Below are 16,485 nucleotides of genomic sequence, written 5' to 3'. Positions count from 1 at the left end.
GAGGAAGGGAAACACTAATCTAAACCAACTCCATCCTAATCTCTTCATCGTCGATAGAAGCACTACAAGCCAAATCCGCATCTAAAATAACTTATAAAAAGGGATGAACAACATCCCAATAAGTGAGGTTGCTGCTGTCGTTGCTTTGTTTGGCAATTTATTTGCTTCAAATTAACTGCAATGCTTTCCTTACTTTGATTTGTAATTGATGTTTATAATTTGATTTATGGTAAATTACAGTCTCTCAATTATTGATAAGTTTTTGTTTTATTACACAATTATGAAAAATTAAAAATGGCTATCCAATTATATCCAATTTTTTTCCTTTTCGATCACCAACAGTTAAATGATTGACAGAAAAAAGACATGTTAACTTCTAAAATTGGCATAATAATAACTTTAACCTCTACATTTATATATTATGTCAATTTAGTCTTAATTCTAAATAAGTTAACCTCAATGTTTATGCATTGTATAATTTGGTCTCTTTTTTCTTTTCAATTTTGCTTTTCTTTGTAACCCTTTCACCTAAAAAGCTAAAAAGATTATTAACTAAATTTGAACGAACATATACCAAAAATGGAAATACCCAAAATTTCAAGATAATAATTTTATCTTCTCATTCTTTTAAAACTAACCCTTAATGTCACAAATAAAAGTAAAACCGTAAAAAAAAAAGAAGATCAAATTGCACAAGGTGTAAATGTTGAGGTTTAGTTTTTTTTTGGAATCAAGACTAAATTGACACAACATATAAATATTGAGGGTTAAAATTGTTATTATGCCAATTAGAAAAACTACCAAGTTATCTTTCTAATGATAATTTAACGGTTGGTGACCAAAAGAGAAAACTTCAAATATTTGGGCGACCAAAGAAGAAAAGTCAAGTAGTTGGGTGACCAAAAAATAAATTTACCAATAGTTGGGTGTAGAGGTGTTCATGGGCCGGGCCGGGCCCGAAAAAATTTTAGCCCGATTTCTAGGCCCGAGCCCGGCCCGACCCAGAATATTGGCCTGAGATTTTGCCCAGGCCCGACCCGTGGAGAAAATATGAAGCCCGGGCCCGGCCCGACCCTTTTTTTTTACTTAAAACTAATTGTTATTAAAATTATATCAAATATCAAATTATATTTTTTTTTGTATATACTATATAATGAACAAAAAATAAAATAAGATTACTTATTTGAATTTAATTACAAACAATCAATTCTTAAAAAGAGAATAAAATAAAAATGATTATACAAGTAATTACAAAACAATTAACTCAATTTAATTACTTTTAACTTTTAACTTAAATATTTTAAAGTTTATCATATCATTACATTTTTATGCTTTTAAAGGATAACAAATTAACAATGTTATACTAAATCATTAATTTATGGCCTCACAATTTTATACTAAATCTGTTTGTTCTTGGCTATATTTTGTCTTAATTATTTATGGCCAAATTAGTTATTTACGAATGACATATAGAAAGCATTTGAAGAAGACTCTATTCATTTTGGGATTGTTAAATAGACTTGATAAATCTGCTTATGACAGCTTGTAAAAATTGATTCTCACCATTTTAACAAGGATTTGCACTTTCAAAAGTATAATTGCAGAAGAATCGAAGTGAAGAGAAACTAAAACTTAAAACTTTGGGGCTTCATAATAACAAAAAGATAACATTTTTCAACAGTTCATAACATAAAAATAATACCTTCGAACTGTACATAACATTTAAAAAGAAAACAAAAACAAATCTTTGGACAGCATAAACATAAAGCATAAAAAATAATACCTTCGGAAGTTGCAGAAGAATCGAAGTGAAGAGAAGTAGAGAACAACAACAACGCTAGCATCGTGGAACTGGAGCCTGGAGGTGGAGTTGTTGAGGACCGTACACCGGAGGTGGGATGGTTGATCAGTGGAGGTGGAGGTGGGGTTTTCGATTTGGGGGAAAAAAATGAGGGAAGGGATGGGGTTAGGGATTCTGAAGTTTGAACGGGTGGGGGAAATGGGAAAGGTAAGTAGGTAACTAAACTTGTAAATGTAATAAATAATAAAAATATATATATATTAATTATAACCGGGCCGGGTCGGGCCGGGCCCGGGCAAAAAAAGTGGTTCCTGAGGCCCGACCCATATTCTAAACGGGCCTATTTTTTTGCCCAAGCCCATATTTCGGGCCTATATTTTTACCCAAACCCTCCCATATTTCGGGCGGGCCGTCGGGCCATGAACACCTCTAGTTGGGTGACTATCAATATAATTTATCTTTCAATTTAATTACAATAGTGTTTAATTTGTTTTATATGATTTAATTACCATAGTTTGCATTAACTTATTTTGATGAAAAAACAATTGCAAAGATAGATTCAATTTGGGAGAAAAAAATGAATTCAAATTTTGATATTTTTAAACTAAAGCAACAAAATGCTCACAATACATAAGTGACTTACGTAAACATTTTAGGATGGGATTGAAAAGCCACTTTTAATGATTAGAGGAGCTGCTCTCGCCCAAAACTTTAACGGGTTTTAGATTATAACCATTCACAATTTCAGATCTATCATCAAGCTTTTTGTACATATCCTTATCCTCAAACCATACTTTGCTCCTCAAATCCTTTAGCGTTAATCAATACAGGTTAGCACAAATGATAAATAGATATATATTAGCATGGGATGCTCCAAAGTTGGATGGAAATTATAGCCAGCATTTGAATACATCAAATTCCTCTTCCACGATGTCAAAATAGATTTGCTAGTGTCACGGGCTACGAATCAAAACCCGTGACCAATGCGCACGGAACGTCCTACGGAGGTCAACAGATGAAATGGGGCTCATTCAACCCATTTGAATTAGTTTGATTCTTGAAATATGAGCAGAAGCTCATCTACTTGAATCATAATTGAATTGAAACACTCTAGTAAAATTGTATTTTACCAAGATAATTCTTGTAAATCCTAAAGGATAAACATGTATAGAATTTAAATCCCTTAGGACTCTCTTATTGTAGATGGGAACTAATCTTAGTCATTGATGTAAATCGATTTGTACTGTTGGATCTAGAGGAGCTCAACTATAAACAGAGGCCTCCCCCTTCATTTGTAATCACTTCATTCTTTTTTTATTTAAAGAAATATTGAGAGCATTTACTCAAACACTTGGTGTGTTCTCTTTTATTGTGGCTTTCTTTGTTCGTAGTGTTTCAGAGTTTACTTTCGCTTTGCCTCGGTACCTTAGAGAATTTCTGCAAGAATTCTTAGTGTTTTTGAGTTAGGCTAACTTAGGCACATTTTTGAGTGAAGAAATTGCCTAAGGCCACACGGATTGCAAGATGAAAGGTCTAGCTCCATGACGCTAGGACTATGAAGTAACTTTTATTAGTTATACTTGGCCTTAACGTTATTTTCTTGCCCTTGTACAAAAAATGTATTTTTGGTATAGTCGGGTAACCACTATAATTAGTTTGTCCAACTAAATTGAGTTCACTTAGTTACACCCCTAACCTGGTCCGACCGCTGGACCTGAGCTACAAGACGTCGCAATAAATCACAGAACATATAACAGTTGAAAGTAAAGTTTAAACTTAAAAGATTTCATACAACATTTCTAATCTTGTTTCACGTTAATCGTACCCAAATTAGATCTCAAACAGACTTACAAAAGCTTTTAAAACAAGCAGGGACATGCAAGGACTTAAGTATAAGCTGAATGAAAAGTATAAAAATTTCAAAAAATAAGGGTCACACGGCCATGTGACAAACTGTGGCTATGTGAGCCAGAATAACACAGTCGTGTCGTCCGACCGTGTAACAAATTGAGACTGTGGTAATCTAAAACTTTCTAATTACAAAATAGCACATGGTCGTGTCACATGCCCATGTGTGACACACGACTGTGTGTAACCTTTGTGCACGAAAATAAGCTTTTGCAATCGAGTTATCTAGCCCAACTTTTACATAGGCCTTATACATGCAACAATCGATTCTTAAACTGATTACAAGTGCACCAAAAATCACATTTAAAGACAAAATCCAATCTTATTTCTAACCAATATGCCTCAAAATGGCACTCAAAACATATCTATATACAATACTTATTCAATTAATCAATAATTAACCATTTCATACTTCACATTACGAACATCTTCTTACCACATTCATATTAACCAAATCATGTTATATATTTAACCATTTCCAAATCACAATATGACTTAAAACACACCTACAAGTTATGCATCAAGCTTACCAAAACATTCAAGTTTAACACAATGTACCAACTATCCCATCATTTAAATTAATAAACAATCATACTTATTCTATTCAATAAGAATTCCATCACTCAATATGCATATTCATTTATCCTCATTTGACCATTTCATGCCTAATATATAATGAACATTTCTCTTACATATTCATAGTAATGTTAACATGCTATCTTAGTTATTCAAATCACATATTGTAACACCCCTCACCTGTCTCTGTCGCCAGATTAGAGTTACGTGATGCTATAACAATTAGCAAGTTATAAACGTGCAATTTCAATTTAAAATTTAATTAGAACAATTGTTAATAGATAAATGTTCATTTAACATGATATTCATACAAAAAGCAAGCTTAATCGAGCTTTAATATATGAAGAGTTAGACTCGAGCATGAAAAATGACCAAATAATAAACTTTTCAAATCTTGTACAAAGTATTGATATCTTTGTAATAGGTATTGATATTGTGTTATTAGGTATCGATGCCAAATTAAATATCAATACCATTTTGACATACTGCCAAATTTGAAAAATTTTGGTTCAAAACATTTTTATTGATACCTTTTTGGAGGTATCAATATTTTTAAAGATTTATCAATACTAGTGAAAAATATCCATACCAAGTTGGCATTCTGTCAAAATTTAAACTGTTCATTTGGTCTGGTATCGATACCTTGATCCTTTTTATCGATATTTTCTTCAAAATAGTCAAAAACCATAAGTTTAAAGCTTCAATTCATGCTCAAGTCACTTACTACTTTTAAGGATACATACATACACATCTCAACTTAAAAATACAAGCCTTTAACCCAATTCTCTTAAGCAACTAACATATGAATATCCATTCCCTAAACTTATTTAAGCACATCCCAAAACATATCAAAACATGCAACATATCTACATCTAACCAATATGACATAAGGCACCATCACAAACAACATTCAAACCTATCAACCAAAGTCATTATCTAGCCAAGTTCAAACATAACAAGACAAGATCATGTAAAGTAACAATTTAACATAATTTCTTGCTGTAACAGCCCGATTTTGACCCTAATCGGACAAAGTTGTTCCGGGACCACAAATTCGAATCAAAAAAATATTTTTAAATTATTTTTGGTATTTTCAATATGTGAATTGATATGTGTAAAAATTTCGTATAAAAATTTGATCGTTTGAGTGCTCAATTTGATAAAATAACTTAATCGCGTAAAATGAAAATTTAGAAGGTCAAACTTAAAAGCACCCAATTGTTGTTGTCTTTCAAAAATGAGGGGTTTAAATGGCAATTAGGCCATTTAGTAGATAGTGGGCAGCAATGGTCAATATTGCCCTTAAGTTATATGTTTTATAATTTATTTAATTAAGGTTAATTTAGTCATTAAGTAAATTATAATATTATAACTAAAATAAGTAATGAAAAGATGAATATTTCATCTTTCTTAGCGAATAGTGAAAATGAAGAAACCTTCCATGGCTTTTTAAAGTTTCGCACTTCCATAGCAAAATTAAGGTATGTTTTGGTTTCGTTTTGATAATTTTATGTTTTTAGATCGTTGCTTTGTGTACTACAAGACCCATACTTTAATTTTAGAATTTGATGCTGATTTTGAGATATGCCATTAATGAATGATTGAGCTTTGTGATAGTTGATGATGAAATATGAAAGATATGTAAAGGATTAACATGTTTTGTCTTTGAATGTTTAGTGAAATTGAGCAATTAGGGTTAAAATTGTGAAAATAAATTTTTGAGGGACTAAAATGTGAAATAAATGAAATGTGTGGACTTGTATGAAGCCTATGAATATTCAGCCCTAGCATAGTGTGGGCAAATTTTGTGTATTTCGTGTTTTGTGCAAAAAGGACTAAATTGTAAAAAGTGTAAAATGTCAGGGGCGAAATGATAATTTGCCCATTTATGTATTTTTGGATTTAATTGAATGTTTTGATGAATAAAAAAGGTTAAATTTGAATATGTTTAGATCAAGAATGAAGAAAACGGAATTGGATCGGGGGAAAACAAAAGTAGTCGAGTAATCGATCATGTCCGCCGATATCCGAGGTAAGTCAATTAGCAAGTAAATGTTATCTAAACTGAATATATATATACACATTTTTTTACCACACATATGATAAGTTAGAACTTAAAATGTGTAAATTAAATAAAACCTTGTAATTTACCTATATATTATAGCGAATATAAGAATTAATATTAATAAGTTGATGTTAATGATTTACGTTTCATGTATGTTAGCTAAATATGCTAAAATTCAATGATTCAAACAAATGGTGGAATAAATATACATAGATGTGTAAATTCAAATGTAAGGCTTAATTCTTTGGATTGAATTTAAGTTATGAGTTAAAGATATGGTTCTAAAGTATATTATAAGTTCTTGTAATAAAATTTAAATACTATGAATTACATATATTTTTGTGCGTATTGTTAGAACATAGTTATATACGTATATTCATGTTCTTGAGCTGAAAAATTAATGTATGAATTTTATAGGTATAAGAGGGTTCGAACATAGATTACAAAAACATTTGTGCTGAATGTAATGTTTTTTTTTAGTTATACCTATGTGGTCCGAATGTAAGTTTACTATGAAGAATCAAATATAATTCAATGTTACGGATATGCAGTTACTGAGTAAGACTTATGTAATTATAAATAACTATACGAAAGAGCGTCTTTGTATTTGAGATTCTCAGGCTTGTGCCTAGCAGGCTTAATGCCGGTGAAATATTCAGACTATACGTCTAGCAGGCTTAATGCCGGTGAAATATTCAGGTTATACGTCTAGCAGGCTTAATGCCAGTGAAATATTCAGATTATACGTCTAGCAGGCTTAATGCCAGTGAAATATTCAGACTATACATCTAGCAGACTTAATGCCGGTGAAATATTCAGACTATACATCTAGCAGGCTTCATGCCAATGTACGGTGTAATAGCCCGATTTTAGGCCTAGTCGGAACAGTGGTTTAAGGACCACAAATTCGACGAAAAAAAAATGTAATGGCTTGAATTTTCAGAGGTGTCGGAACGGTGATTCGAGATCACTAAATTCGACAAATGGGTAGAAAATATTATTAATTTAGTAAGTATAAGTTAAATGTGAAGTTAGGAAAATTTTTGAAATAGTGAATAATGCACTAGAAATAAATATTAAAATAATTAGAATCGAAATGAGGTATCAATACCTCGGGATTTTAAACCGAGCCATAAACATTTTTATAAATATTTATGGAGTGTTAAAAGTTAGTATTAAAGTTTCGTTAAGAAATTTTAAAGTTCGATAATTAATTGAACAAAAGGACTAAATTGTAACAAATGCAAAATTCGGGAAATGATTAAATAGCTTAAATGATAAAAGGAAGAGGGCTTAAAAGAAAATAGACCCAAGGTCTATTTGGGCTGGACAACAAAGGCATGAAATCAGCAAGAAAGTAAGGAGAATTAAGGGCAAAATTGGAATATTGCAAAATTTGCTTAATAAAATTAGGACCCAAGTGGAATTATCTAGATTTCTCTTCATTTTCTGAATTCTCATCAGCTAAAACACCATGGAAGGGCTTCTTCAAGCTGGTTCTTCATATTTTTATTACAAGTAAGTTCAATTCTTGATTATTTCTTGAAATTTTGTATTTTATGACTTTTACAATTAGGCCCACTTGTTAAATTCATTAGTTTTGATTTTATGAAAGAAGTTGAAAGTTGATATGAATATGTGCTGGAAGTATATGATGATTTAGCATGAAATTAGAGCTTTAAATTGTTCATATGCTGATTTTATTGAAAGAATTGAATAGAAAGTGAATGTTTGGGACCTAATAGTAAAAGAGTTTGAAGATAGAGTTATACGTGGAAATTCTGAATTTCAATAGTTGTGTAACAACTTATAATGTCTAGTAAAGTATTAATTGAGAAAATTAGATTAATTGAGGGTTAATTGAGAAAGGACCGAATTGTATAAATGTGAAATTTGAGGCAAAATGGAAATCAACATTTTGCATTAAAGCAGTTTTGGACAGTAGCAGTAGTGTAACTTTGAAAAATCACAAAAAATTTTAGAGATTGAATTAGAGGATGAATAAAATATTAAATTAAATCTTATTGAGTCTAGTTTCTTATAAAAGAAACGGTGTGAGCAATGGAATTGTAAATCATAAGATATAATAGATTTTGTGAGACAAGGTCAGAATGAATTCGGGTTCCCTGTTCTGACTTTGGAAAATCATTAAAATTGTAGAAAAATGATTATGAGTTATAATTTATATGGTTAGAATCCTTAATGAGTCTATTTTTAGAATAAACAAATAGAAATATCATCAAAATTCTGTACAATGAGATAATTAATTTTTAGTTAAGAGTGGTCGGAACTGTCAGACAGCAAAACAGGGGAAACTTTAAAGAATAAACTGTACTATTTGGCTGAATCAAAAATTCTGAAAATTTTATGATAAGAAGGTATGTGAGTCTAGTTTTAGGGAAAATTAATGGATCTTAATTTTTATCTCTGTAGCTCCAGATAAAAATAATTTAGTGACTCTGACTCGGATAAACAGTTTTGAATATACATATGAGTGAATAGTGAAATTATAGCTAATGTTGTTTAATTGTGTTATACACATTAAGGATGTGGAATGGAGAGGAGGAGGAGGAAAATTGGGAAGTATATGAATGATTTGTGTACAATTGGTCATATGCTTGATTATAATTGATAAACGATGAAATAGAAATAATGCTTATATTTGTGCATTATTGGTTATGGTTTAAGCTCATGTGTGAAAATAAAGTTTCATAGTATGTGTGTATCGTATATTCGGTATATGATTTGGCATGAAATAATTTCATGAATGGTTTATCATGTGGTTAGTTCCAAAAAGAGTTATGTTTAAATATACTAGCTTGTGACTATGGTTGAATGATATGTTTATATCTTGTGTGATGTGCATAGGAAACAAGGGTGGTAAGATAATGAAATAGTAAGTTCATATGGCCGAAATTTAATGATTAAATGTTAATTTCATGAGTTATGTAATGTATGATGAGATATATTTATTGATGAAATGAGAATAAAATAAAAATGCGAAAACTGAATAAATGATCAAATTGAGCGGAACGCCGGATTTGAGTACTTCTGATCAAGTGACAAAGTGATAAGTGATAGCTTCGGCTACACTTATCTGATCAAGTGACAAGTGGAAAGTGATAATTGATAGCTTCGGCTACACTTATCTGATCAAGTGACAGGTGGAAAGTGATAAGTGATAGCTTCGGCTACACTTATCTGATTAAGTGACAAGTGGAAAGTGATAAGTGATAGCTTCGGCTATACTTATCTGATCAAGAGACAAAGTGATAAGTGATAGTTTCGGCTACACTTATCTGATTAAGTGACAAGTGAAAAGTGATAAGTGATAAGTGATAGCTTTAGCTACACTTATCTGATCAAGAAACAAAGTGATAAGTGGCTACACTTATCTGATCAAGAAACAAAGTGATAAGTGGCTACACTTATCTGATCAGGGACAAGTGATAAGTGATCATACGTAAGGCCATAGTTATACTATGGCAAAGTGAAAGTGAAGTACTCAATTTTCCGTAACCGTTCCCTAATTTGATTAAGGATGGTAAGTGACAAATAGGCCCAAAAGAATTAAAGTAAATAGATAAGTGGTAGTGTATTTATATCAGGACGATGTTGTTATTCAAGCTAAAGTGATATTTTCATTGCAAAATTGAGAATTTCATAAATGTGTTATTGAATGATATAATCAATAAACATTGAGTTAAATGATAAATACGTATTAGTGTTGAACTTGATGTCATTGAATTGTACGTAAATTAAATGGAAATTGCTAGTGATATGATTTAAATTGTGAGCATGAGAAATTGCGAATTGAATGAAATGGAAATGAAGCATTGAATTGCATGAGTATGTATCGGGTCTCATAGGCCCTAATTATTATGATTATAATATTTTGAGGATATATTGTGAAAAGTTATAGAAGCATGTTAATTATTTTGAAAGTTTTAATTTAGATGAAATTTTATAACTCGGTTAAATACGTTTACAAGTGTATGTGTTTTGGTGATACCTCGTACCCTATTCCGGTGTTGGATACGGGTAAGGGGTGTTACATACGGAATCAGGCTTTAAGCCTAGTAGGCTATGTGCCGGTGAATTTATTTAAAACGTGTGTTCAGAAAGTTCTTGTTAATGTAATTTTAAATGTAGTCGGACATGTGAATGAATTATATTTGCAGGTATGTATTAATTAAATGAATGAATGGAAATAAGGTAAGTTGTCTATTCGGAATGAAATATCATAAGTGTTTGTAATATTATAAGTTACCAATTTTATTTAGAGATGTAAATTGGCTTAGTTGATACTAAGCTACCATAACGAAGGCTTATATATATATATATATATATATATATATATATATGGATGAATTAAGGTATGTTTAGATTAATAGAAAGGTATATGGAATTGAAAGTGTAACCAAGAGATGTATAATATCCTTATAAATAATTTAATTGTTCTTTTATTTTATTTGTTAAATTTTATCTATGCTATTAACTTACTAAGCATTAAAATGCTTACTGTATGCGTTTGTGTCTGTTTATTTTGTCTTATAGATTTTGAGGTGGTTACGAGTTCGAGATCGTCAGTAAAGTTTATCACACTATTGGATAATTACGGTATTTTAAGCTGAAATTTTCTTGAAACTATGGCATGTATAGACTAGTTTGAAATTGTTTCTTTTGAGAGTATATTTGTATTAAAGCCATGCGAATATGGCTTAATTAGCTTGCTCTACTCGATTTTGGATTGGATTAAAGACCATGCACATTTTGGTTTTGGTTTGACATTATAGGAAAATTGTAAGGTAAATAAATGTTGTGTGTGTGGTTTATTCAAACTAGGTATGAGCTTAATATATATATAACATGGTTATAGGTGAAAGTATACATTATTTTAGAGAGGAATTTGTTCTTGAATGCTAATGAAAAGTTAAACTTGAGAAGTTGGATCTATATGCAAGTATATATGTTAAAATGGGGTATGAAATGCATTTTATAAGGTGATGAAATAAAACTTTGGTAAATGATATTTGTATAGATAATTACGTGTGTGCATATGCGGTTTTAGTATTTATATACATATATATACTTGATAATTAAAGTTGGCCTTGAAGTTTATAATATTTTGGAATAAGGCGATGGTTGAATATGCATGTTCGGCTTGGTCATAGTAAATATTAAGTAAAATGTTTCACATTTTAATTTAGCATCCGCATGATATATATATATATATATATATATATATATATATATATATATAATGGTGATTTATCAAAATGTTTGACATTAATGATGGGGTGGTTGTTGTTAAATAATGAACTTTGCTTAAAAGTATATTTGACTTGTTAAATATATAATATGAGAATAATAAAGTTGAAAGTATATATGCAGTTAGTGAGTAGAGAATATATTATATATATTTGTATATATATATTCATATAGAATGTCTTGAAATTTGTTTGATTCAAGTATATAGGTGATAAGAAATATAATTACGTATATAAGATTTGCTAAATTGACACGGATATATATATGTATAAATTGCTATATGAAACTTAAGTTTTTCATTAAATGAGTATATATATATTATTTATATTCGAGTATACCTTTGATTAAATTTGGTTGCGTTGATAAGGAATGCAACTATGTAATAATTTGAATTGTCCAGTAAGTATATTTAGCATTGTTCTTGCGTGTTTAAGATTGTTCAATAATTGTTTATAATCATGTTAAGTTCAGTAATGCCTTGTAACCCTAATCTGGCGACGAACACGGGTTAGGGGTGTTACACTTGCACCATAAGATAATCAACAACCAAATCACATCTGTTAAACTATTTACTATCAAGATGATCAATATAAGTAACATATCATGACACTCAAATCTCACATTCAAGCTATGATTTACCACATCATTTGCCACAAACATTCAACTTATACATATACTAGTACAAAACATACCACTTAATATGAACACTAATATACTAAAACAAGTTACTCATATTACATGCCACATATACCCAAAATAAACATTTTCAAAGTCTACTGAAAGATAGCTGGATAGTGTGATCTTCAATTTTATTCGATTGCCTGGTTCCACAAAACGATATTTACTAGAGAACAAGAAATATGACACGAGTAAGCTTTTACGAGCTTAGTAGGTTCACAGGTTGAAATGATATAACTTATCGTATTTTCATAGTTTAATAATTAACAAATTCTTTAACTAACATCAACCTTGTCAATCACAAGCATTCAACAGGTGAGGATCATATATACGAGTCATTTTAAACATATCACATGCGCAATATCAAACATTATCAATTTACGATATAATATCGAAAATCATGAAAATGTATACAAGTCCTCAACAAGGCATCATATCCAAATATCATTTACATATCATCACCATGTCATTCAACAATTGAAAAACCTGCCCGATGAACGATATAAACAGATATGAATGCACAGTTATCTACCCAAGACATGCCAAAATGCTCAACCAAGCCAATCCAACCAAGAACACGCTTGGGCACCAAGTGCCAAGCTTGTAGGCTTTACATCCTCCCCCAGAAACACACCAGAATCATTGTAAATATAACTTGGTAGTCTAGAATAAATGTTAGACTCATATTCAGTGTATAATAACAAGTCAAGAATCATCATCTCATCACAGGTCAATCTCTTACAGCGTGCAAAAGAACCTATTGACATGCCAATTGTATCCTATCCTATGTTCATCCGAGCTCGATACACAAGATCGTATAACACTTTACAATTTAATCACTTTCTCACCTTGTATCAATTTGTAACAATTTAATTATATAAACATATACTCAACAATACATAATTCACAAGTCACTATAATATTATAAATTATACTAAATTAAAACGTATGAACTTACTAGGGCTAAACTGCAAAGATAAAAATATCATGGACTAGTAAGTAATTTTCTCTTTTCCGCGATTTTCTATCGATTATTGATCTATCCGATAATTTATTTCAATTATCAGTCCCAAGTACATTCTAAAAGTCCATTTGATGTATATGACTTCTTTATTGACATTTTTCATAATTACCCTAATCTTTTACATTTTATTCAATTTAGTCCCTAAAATCGAAACAAGCTCATTTTTCTTAATTAAGCCCAAAACTATTATGTCTAATTCATTATCATCCTAAAAAACCCCTCAAGTCATGAAATTTACAAGAAACTCATGCCATTTTGAACCATTTTTCAATTTAATCTTTAAATTCAAAATTATGTAATATCACTTTACAAATTAGTCATATTTTAACATCAAGCTTTAAACCTAAGTATAAACATCAAGAAAACTTCAAGAACAACAATGGAAAGTTTTCAATACTTTGAAAGATTCACAAAATAGTCCTAAGAATAGCTAGATTAAGCTACAACGATCTCCAAAACATAAAATTTACGAGAAACGGGTTTAAAACTGACTTACATGCATGAACACTAGATAGCCGAAATTCCCAAGCTCACAACCATGGAGTTTTTCGATGGAAAATAACCAAATGAAGAAGATGGATGCCACTTTCTTTTGTTTTTATTATTTTAACCTTTGTTTAATTTAATAATAATATTATAAAACACCAAATTTTAATTCAATTCTTTCAACTAACCATCCATATTACTTAGCTATGGTCTATTTGTAACATAAATCCTCTAACTTTAACTATTTAAGCCATTTAGTTTAGAAAAATCAATAGCAAGCAACTTTTATAACTTTTACGATTTAGTCTTTTTCTTTAACTAACTAACCAAACATCAAAATTTTTGGACCAAATTTTAATATGACACTAATGACCTCGTAAATATTAAATAATTAATATTTACAGACTCACACGTTGAAATTGTGGTCTTGAAACCACTGTTTTCGTCATTACTGGAAAATGGGTTGTTACACATATATACTATTCAATCAATTCACTATCAAACATTTGCACCACATATTTAACATTTACAAGTTTCATATCATTATCAATTGACTAAGATAAATGTATGTACCTTATCAAAATATCAATCTATCCATCAACTTAACATTATAGCACATAAGACTCCCTAGGGTATATGTCATTAAGTTAACAAAAACTTCACCAACACGCTGAATTCGGGATTACAGCTGGATGTTGATATCTACAAATGATCACAATTAAACCTATCCCGTGCATAAAAAATAAAATTGTACGCAAAGTATAACTCAGTGGTATTCCTATAATCGAACTTTAAAATATAATATAAATAATATAATGCGCTTTAACATGTCAAACTACAAGTCCTAATACATCACCTAATCATTCAATATAATTGCATGTCTTAAACCGAGCTATCATATTTGCATCATATACATTTTTTCCTATCTCAATCGAATTGATTAAATCGTACATTGTTAAATTCACAATTCCGAGCTTATAGTCTGATATCCACTATCCACCCTTATTTCAATTTCATTAATACTTAATTTCTCAATTCCACACATGTGATGACTTACTACATCATCAAAATTGCTTCAATTGCACATTTAAAACAATATACACTAATTTCAAAACTATTCAATTTAGTCCTCATTGCTAACAATCAATTCAATTCGGCTCGTTTTATCATTTCTAACTAACCTTATGATATTACCTTGCAACACAATTCATAAACGCGAAAATATTCAGATTATAGAAATATAAATCATAAATGCTGAGCTATTTGTTGACGACTTTATCTTTCCCTTCCTTTTCAAGGAATTCGGATTGTCATTAGCTACAAATTGACATAAATATACAAGAACATCAATATATGGTCAATTCTATATTAAATTGCAAATTTTCATAATTTTTTATTTTGTTCAATTTAGTCCCTAAAATTGAGACTAACATAACTTTCAATCTAGATCTCATATACTCAAGCCGATTTCACTATAGTACTTTTTGGACCTTCAATTTCTTATTTTACCACAAATTTCAAAATTTGTGCATTTTAGTCCCTATTGAGCAAAACTATCAATTGACTTCACAATTTAATCTTTTTTCTCTTTACACTTATAATCTATCAATTTAACACTTAAAACTTCAAGAATTCATCAATGACATATTTCTAAAACTTTAATAGTTTGGAAAAATAACACACAGGTCAGCTAGATTAAGCTCTTGAGATTTCAAAAGTTTAAAAAATTACAAAAAAAAAAAATACTAAATTGCACTAACCAATTGAAATTTTGAAAATGGAATACATAAGGCCGAATTTAGTCTTCTTCTCCTTCAAGGTTTCGGTTTGCATGAGAAAGATGGAGAATATGTTTTCTATTTCTTTCCAATATCTACTTTTAATCAAGGTAATATTATTTTATTTATTTAGTTTGGTTTAAGTTTTATAATATAAACCATGCACACCTACCACCACCGTCTACCATCTTTATTAGAATAGTAAAACTACCATTTAGATCCTTAGTGCATTTTCTAATTAACAAAATCGTTAACGAAACTATATTTACTAACAACTAGATAAAATTACTAGATCAAACTTTAATATACTTCTATACTAGTCTCATAAATATTAATATCTAATATTTACTAACACGTTTATAAAATGGGATTTAAACTGTATTTTTCGATAGCATTGAATTTCGGTCGTTACATGAATAGTGATTATTTTCATTGTGGAAGATACAATGGTGATGTGATATAAAATGATAAGATTAGGTAAACAAATTTAATCTGAAAGGATCATGAATATCCTATGATAAGGGCTTGGGATAAAAGCTTACTTTAAGTAGTTTTCGTAATGATATATAATGTAAAATTCAATTATGTTACTTTGAATAGATTCAATCAATGACTAAATAAATTTATAATTAATAGACCAAGAGTCAAAACTTAATTACAAATTGTTTTAGCCCTATTATATATGTCCAATGGATCCATCCACTAGTTCTCTATAACGTTGAAGGGCTGCATAATAAGAACTTTAATTTAACGGACAAAAGCAATGAACAAACTATTCACAATAAATGCATTTTGTTGAGAAGGAAAGAGATAAATTAAGATTAATTTAATTAGCTCACATTTGCATTGCTGTAGGTAATATTTAGTTAATTTGAGTGATTAAGTTCATTTTACAAAG

Source organism: Gossypium raimondii, chromosome 4 (assembly GCF_025698545.1).
Source record: "Gossypium raimondii isolate GPD5lz chromosome 4, ASM2569854v1, whole genome shotgun sequence".
Lineage (NCBI taxonomy): Eukaryota > Viridiplantae > Streptophyta > Magnoliopsida > Malvales > Malvaceae > Gossypium > Gossypium raimondii.
The sequence above is the reverse complement of the archived record's forward strand: the minus strand, read 5'-3'. Positions refer to the sequence as shown.